Here is a 7,492-nt window from a genome sequence, read left to right on the forward strand (position 1 = left end):
ATATATATACATTAGCATATGGTATTTGTTTCTCTCTTTGTGACTTACTTCACTCTGTATGACAGTCTCTAGGTCCATCCACCTCACTACAAATAACTCAATTTCATTCCGTTTTATGGCTGAGTAATATTCCATTGTATATATGTGCCACATCTTCTTTACCCATTCATGTGTCGATAGACATGACACATGTCCTGGCTATTGTAAACAGTGCTAATGTTTCCACGTACTGGCTATTGTAAACAGTACTGCAGTGAACACTGTGGTACATGTATCTTTTTGAATTATGGTTTTCTCAGGGTATATGCCCAGTAATGGGATTGCTGGGTCATATGGTAGTTCTATTTTTAGTTTTTTAAGGAATCTCCATACTGCTTTCCACAGTAGCTGTATCTATTTACATTCCCACCAACAGTTTACTTTCCCTTTTCTCTACACCCTCTCCAGCATGTGTTGTTCCTAGGGTTTTTGATGATGGCTATTCTGACCAGTGTGAGGTGATACAGCAGGTTTGATTTGCATTTCTCTAATGATAAGTGATGGGCATCTTTTCATGTGCCTCTTGGCTATCTGTAGGTCTTCTTTGGAGAAATGTCTATTTAGGTCTTCTGCCCATTTTTGGATTGGGTTGTTTGTTTTTCTGATATTGAGCTGCATGAGCTGCTTGTATATTTTGGAGGTTAATCCTTTGTTAGTTGCTTCATTTGCAAATTTTTTCTCCCATTCTGAGGGTTGTCTTTTCATCTTCTTAACTTTCAAGTTTCATTAGGTCCCATTTGTTTATTTTTGTTTTTATATCCATTCCTCTTAGGAGGTGGGTCAAAAAGGATCTTGCTGTCATTTATGTCATGGAGTGTTCTGCCTATGTTTTCCTCTAAGAGTTTTATAGTGTCTGGCCTCATATTTAGGTCTTTAGTCTATTTCAAATTTATTTCTGTGTTTGGTGTTCTCATTTCATTCTTTTACATGTAGCTGTCCAGTTTTCCCAGCACCACTTATTGAAGAGGCTCTCTTTTCTCCATTGCATATTCTTGCCTCCTTTGTCAAAGATAAGGTGCCCGTATGTGCGTGCGTTTACCTCTGGGCTTTCTATCCTGGTCCATTGATCTATATTTCTGTTTTTGTGCCAGTACCATACTGTCTTGACTACTGTAGCTTTGTAGACTCATCAAGAAGGTGCGTCAAAAATTATCCACGTTCTGGCTGTAGAATTTAGTTTAACTTTTAGAAAAGACAAATACATCATTTTCCAACATAATCTCCTTGCTTTTCAATACACTTTGTCCGTGTGTTAAAAACCTTTCATATTCCCTCATTAAAAAATGTTTTAGGCTGAGCTGCGAGCCACGAATGCACCATTGTCTTCACTTCTTCATCAGAAGTGAATCTTCGTCCTCATAGGGATGTTTTCAGGGGACCAAACAGGTGAAAGTTCAATGGAGCAAGATCAGAACTATAGGGAGGCCACTTTAACACCTCAAAACGAAGTAATCCATGATAGACTTAGGTTTCAAAAAGTGTCTGTGAGATGGGTACCCAAAACAACTCATGGAACAGCATAAACAGAAGTGCTTGGATATCTGCAAAGAAAATTTGGAGCCATACTCTAAGGAAGGTGAAAGTTTCTTAAAGAGAATCATTACTGGTGATGAGCTGTGGATTCATCACTACGAGCTTCAGAGTAAATGGAAGAGGATGGAATGGAAACATCCTCAACCACTGACCAAGAAAAAGTTCAAAACTCAACCATCATCAGGAAAATTGATGCTTACAATTTCCTGCGATTCCCAAGGGCCAATATTGGAACATTGCCAGGAAAAATGTTCAACAATCAACAGTGCTCGTTACAGTGAGATGTTTATTGAAGAGCTGAAGCCTAAACTTCAGATTAAATGCAGAGGACTGCTATCCAAGGGCATGGTAATCTTGCATGACAATGCACATCTGCACATTTCTGCCCACACTGTCGAGACTCTGCAAAAACTTCATATTTCATCAGGTCTTTTGACCAATTCTTTTTATTTATTTATTTATTTATTTATTTATATATTTATTTTAATATTTTTAATTTTTTTAGAGCATTTATTGAAGTACAATAGACACACAATAAACTGTCTTTCTCCTTGGCAGCTTTCCTCCTTTATCCCTCTCAGACTTGCCCCCTGCACCCGCAGGCTGAGGCCGCCTCACTGTCTTGGATGGGGAGCTCAGAGCCGATCCAGGTGGTGCCCTCTTGGACTTTCTAGAACTTTTACCTGGTTCTAAATCCACTGCCAGAAGAAAGGTTTTGAAGAGCAGCCGATTGGAAAACTCTAGGTTCCTCTAGGATGAAAAACTTAGAAGTGGCATAAGAATTCTCGGTGGACCCACCACCTCCGGCCCCTGCGGCGGAATGCATCCTCAGCCAGACATTTATTGGGCACCTGCTGGATGCCAGGCCCTGCTCCGGGTGAGGGGCTGCCTGGGGCGCAAACTCCAGGTCGTGCCTCATGGAGCCCTTCTCTGGAAGCGCCGAGAGGAGGCAGCACGGTGGGGACACAGCCAGTTGCTGTCCTTTCCCCCACGCGACCACCCGGGCCTGCGGGTGGGGTGGGGTGAGGGGGGACCTGCAGTGAGCGCGAAGAGTGAGGCCGATCATGAGTGGGAAACGGGAGACTTGGGCCCGAGAGAGCCTGCAGTCGTCCCGCCTAGAGGGGCCGCTTTTGAGGCGGCCAGGAGCAGGCAAGGATGGTCGTGGGCCTGGCGTTGTTTCGTCAGAGCCCGCAGCTGACTCGGGCTCGGTGTCCACGGCCGGACGTTCCTGAGGGACGAGACTCAATGCCTCTGGCACCAGTGAGGTGGGACAAGATAGAGGCATGTGACTCTCTTTGCCGCTGGATTGGAAGGGACGGAGAATGCATTCTGATTCCAGGATGTTACAATAAAACCTTGCAAGCGCTTGTCTCTGTGGCGCAATTGGTTAGCGCGTTCGGCTGTTAACCGAAAGGTTGGTGGTTCGAGCCCACCCAGGGACGGACTTGGCTTGGTATCTGATTAGCGAGGTCTCAGCCGCCGCTTTTATGCGTCTGCCCTTGCAGTGCCTTCCCCCCGCGCCCCTCTCCCGGAACTCTCTGGGAACCTCCACCCAGCCGATCCCCAGCACGCTCTCTTTCCTCCCGGTTTTTAACCCTGGTGCCCCGGTCTCTTGGCACCACCTGGAGGGCTGCCCTCGCTAACTCATCCACCCTGTGCATTCCAGGGCAGCTGCCAGAGGATGAAGGCACAGGCACACGGGTGGGGGGAATCTCTTACTCAAGCTCTGACGTCGGCAATCAGGCTCTGTGCACCACCTGCGCGGCACCCCCAAAGCGGAGTATTCACCACCCGGTCTCAGGGCGCCTGCACGCTTTCATTTGGGACTGTGGCTTTCGACTCAAAGTGATCTGCAGAGTCAATGCAATTCCTATTCAAATCTGTGTCTTCTGAAGTTCGTTACAGAAAAACCCGAACCAACTCTTTGGCCAACCCAATATAACTGAGTCCCTGCGTGGTACACCTGAAACTAACACAACACTGTAAATCAACTACACTTAAAAAAAAAAAAATTACCTTATGGCCAATTTGGGAGGCAATGAGAAGAAGCCCTCGCTGGGATCAGGGCACCTGCTGGGGTGTGATGAGGAGGGGACACAGGCTGGATTAGACAACAGTGAGGGCCTCACAAAGCTGCACTGGTGCAGGAGGCAACAGGCAGACCCAAAGATCTCTAAGTGGTGACGCACTGAAAGTGGTGGATAATCTAGCCCTCCAGGAAGAGCACCTACATCTCTAAACATGCCTAGAAAACTGCCATGCCTTGGTCTAAAGAGTACCTTAACTCCTTCCAGCTCCATCCCGAACTGGGGGAGAAAAAGAGATGGAGATGCCTGCAATCCTTCTCGGACATGATTCTCCTCACAGTGGCTGTTTTACAGTGGGCTCAACATGACGACTAAAAATAGCATAATCTGTCCTCAGGCCATTCCTCAAATCCTGGACTTCAGAGGACCCACACCCTTTCGTGGGTAACACTTCATGACGTCACCACTGCCAGCACTCACTGGGCTGGCACCCCACCACACCGAGCCACAGACCAGGCCTTGACTGGATGACTAGGAAAACAGAATCACAGAAAATCTTTGCATTCCCCTCTGAGGAGCTGGATGGACCTCCTACATTACTGCCAACCCAAGACAAAGTTCAACTCCTTGCAAACGGGGCCCACATTATTTCGACCTGGGTATTTAATACAAGAACTCCCTGGTGGGCGAGCCCCTTCCTTGGTGGCATCTCAGAGCTGTGCTCCGTGCTGGATAAGTGGGTGCTGCCAGGAACCTTTTAGGAAGCTGCCTGTGCACCTAATGAACTCATTAGAAGGGTTTGCTCCTTCCTCTGTACTTAAGTCAACAATTACTGTTGTTTTGCCACCTTCAAAAAAAAAAATTTGTTTCTTCTGGTCCATTTCTCCATCTGTCTGGAAGGACGTCGTCGTTGAGCTGTCAAGGAGAAAAACTACCATGGCTTCCAGTTCTTTGATGAAACCTCAGATGTGTGGCCTTCTGGCCAAGCGTCTGGGATTTCATATGGTTGGAGCATTCATTGTCTCCCTGGGAGTTGCAACTTTGTGTAAGTTTGCTGTGGCTGAACCAAGAAAGAAGGCATATGCAGATTTCTACAGAAATTATGATTCCATGAAAGATTTTGAGGAGATGAGGAAGGCTGGTATCTTTCAGAGTGCAAAGTGATTTTGGAATATAAAGGCAGACTGTTCCTGAAGGAGCATTCTAAGTGCCATATAATTTCTTTGGGTTGAGTTCCATGGAAGTTTGGCACTTACCTGTATTCCTGAACTGTGAAACTGTGAACTATGAATATCTGGGCTAAGGAATAGTTTCTCTTGATAAAAAAATGATTTAAAAAACTTTTGTTTTCTGCATTTTCTAATTGCTCGCTGTTAATCCCTTGCAATACGTTGTAGTTTTCATCTTTTTTTTTTTTTTCTTTTTGTATCTCTTAAAGTTCACTTGGGTCTTTTCTATGTTTCCCATGTGTCTACTGAACTGTTTGAAGTTATGGAATACAGTTGGAATAAATGTTTTAATGTCCTTCTCCGGTGTCAGCTCTGGGTCGTTTGCACATGATCGATGTGTCTCTGCATTATGGGTCATTTGCCCTGCCTGTTTGGATACCTCCGAATCTCTGATGGAATGCCAGATAGTGTGAATGTTGCCTTGTTGGATGATGGAGAGTTGTGTGTTCCTGTAAACGTTGGGCTTTCTTCAGGGATGCGTTCAAGTTACTTGCAAACAGTTTGATCCTTTCAGGTCGTGCTTTGATGATTCGCTAAGTGGTTCTGAGCAGCACTCAGCGTAGGGCTAACTAGTTGCCCTCCTGAGGCAAGACATTCCTGAGTACTCCACCCCACGCCCTCATGAATTGAGAGGTTTTGTCTGTCTGTTTTGTTTTGTTTTCTTCCTTGCAGTCTATCTGTTGGGGACAAGCACTATCTGTGTGAGTGCCAGGCACTGTTCTCTGATCCTGTCAAAGCTCTCCCCCTGACCTTGGGGAGTTTCCTGCCAGGGCTGCACTGATCAGTACTGTGCTGCACGCAGGAGGGATCTCCTCTGCAGTTCTCTCTGAGTTACTTCCAGCATCTCTCTCCCCCGGGGAGTCTGTTCTGTGGACCCTAGCTCCTTTGGCCTCCCTGGCATCCGGGTTCAGTATCCTCAACTCAGCAAGGTCCACCAGGCTGCTTTGCAGTTTGCCCTTGAGTGCCCTGCTTGGAAACTCTCTGCAGACAGTAAATTGGAGCCATTGTTTCCCATCTCTCCAGAACCACGCACTGTCCTTTTTCACCTGATGCCCCAGTCTCTTCAAAGTCTTTGTTTGATGTTTTCTGTTGTTGGCAGGAGGATAAACCGAGGTCGTTATGAGTGTGCATGGTGGGCCACCCCTACTTTGAAGTCCAAGTTGGAAACACCGGTGAAGATTGTGCAAGATTTTTGCAGAGCTCCACAATCAGAATGAAATCCTGAAGTAGCAAAACCCCCTTGAAGCTTGAATGCGCAGAGAAACTCATATCTGCAGTGGCAGCAAAAGCCTGTGATTTGTGCGCGGCAAGAAAGAACCTGGTTAGGCGTAGGCCATGATGGAGACCTCGCGGTTTTCTTCGGAGAGTTTCGGGGTTACCTGCCACTCTTACCCGATGCGCCGGGGTTAACAACGAAAAAAAAAGGCAAAAAAAAAAAAAAAAAAAAAACCACCAACACGCGCAGAAAATGTGGGTGAAGCAGGACGGTTACAGTTCTTGCGCAAGTCGCTTATTACGTTCTCTCCTCCAGGTGTATTGGATAGATCTGCCACTTAAGGACTCATTGTCAGGGGAGAGCGCGAACGCAGTCCCCCACTACCACAAATTTCGCAGTGGAGTTTCCTGCATTTGGGGACATCGCAGAGGTCAGCACACCCCCAGTGCAATGGGTTGAGCCTCGCCCTGGGGAAACCACCTTCGTGATCATGGTATCTCCCCTGCCAGGTAAGTATGAACGTTTCGCTCCCCGTCCCCGCACAGCCTTAGGCTCTTCCGCTGTACACACACGCTCACTTTGCCACAACCCTCACCCCAGCCCCTCCACCACCCCCCGCACCCCCTCCTCTTCCACGCCCCTCCAAACAACTCTCCTAAGAAAATCCGAGCAACATCTCCGGAACACTTCCACAGCCCGGGGAGTGGCTGGCCAGGAATGGCACCCCTGCACTGCAAGATTTACCTAAGCCAAGCCCTATCCCTGACCTCTAAGGCTGCTCCTCTCCTCCCACCCACGCCGGGTCCCTGGGCCGTCATCTCCCCTCACCCCTGCCCAGATGACCAATGGGCGCATCGGCTGCCGAAAGGGGACGTGACGTCGTGATTTCTGCCAAGTAGGTAACGGACCTCTAAGCTTTCATCTGAAATACTGGCGGGTTCTGCCAGCCTCCTGGCATTCTTCCCTTCTGTCTTGTGTTACACATCGAGGAGGGGAATTCCGGGATCATGTGTGACTGACCCAAAATGTTTGTTAGTAGTAAAGAAGTCGTAAGGCAAGGGCTACAGGTATATATTTATAGGAACACAATGAAAGCACATGTCTGTGTCCTGTGCATAGACACACAGATTCAGGGTTGCCTCTCACAGTGCTGCTCGGTGTATTGTCTGTGCTCGTCCTTCCTGCTTGGTTCTCATGGTGCCCCACGGACCGTGCTTTTGCTTTCCTCACCGAACAGAATACGAGAAATGAAGATTCTGAAAAAGAAGCGGATGACCAAAAGAAGGGGTTAGAAAGATGACGTGTTTGCTTGGAGAGTGCGGTTGGTTTGTTTGTTGATTTGTTTTCTCTTTCTGGGTAAGACTGGTTCGCCCTGCGGGTGGGGGTGGGGGCCGGGGCCGCGGAGGCTGGAGAAGGAAGCCAGCTTGTGTTTTCAGACCAGAGAGCAA

General features: G+C 47.6%; 2 non-coding genes across 2 annotated transcripts; one reads left to right on the forward strand and one right to left on the reverse strand.

The window, feature by feature from the left end:
* The first annotated feature begins 2,940 nt into the window (after nucleotides 1-2,940).
* TRNAN-GUU (transfer RNA asparagine (anticodon GUU)) lies at nucleotides 2,941-3,014 on the forward strand. Its single transcript has one exon. It is a non-coding gene; the product is annotated as a tRNA-Asn (tRNA).
* Nucleotides 3,015-6,396: 3,382 nt separating this feature from the next.
* On the reverse strand, nucleotides 6,397-6,561 carry LOC130843663 (U1 spliceosomal RNA). Its single transcript, XR_009051085.1, has one exon. It is a non-coding gene; the product is annotated as a U1 spliceosomal RNA (small nuclear RNA).
* Nucleotides 6,562-7,492: the final 931 nt, after the last annotated feature.

Source organism: Hippopotamus amphibius, chromosome 1 (genome assembly GCF_030028045.1).
Source record: "Hippopotamus amphibius kiboko isolate mHipAmp2 chromosome 1, mHipAmp2.hap2, whole genome shotgun sequence".
Classification (NCBI taxonomy): Eukaryota; Metazoa; Chordata; class Mammalia; order Artiodactyla; family Hippopotamidae; genus Hippopotamus; species Hippopotamus amphibius.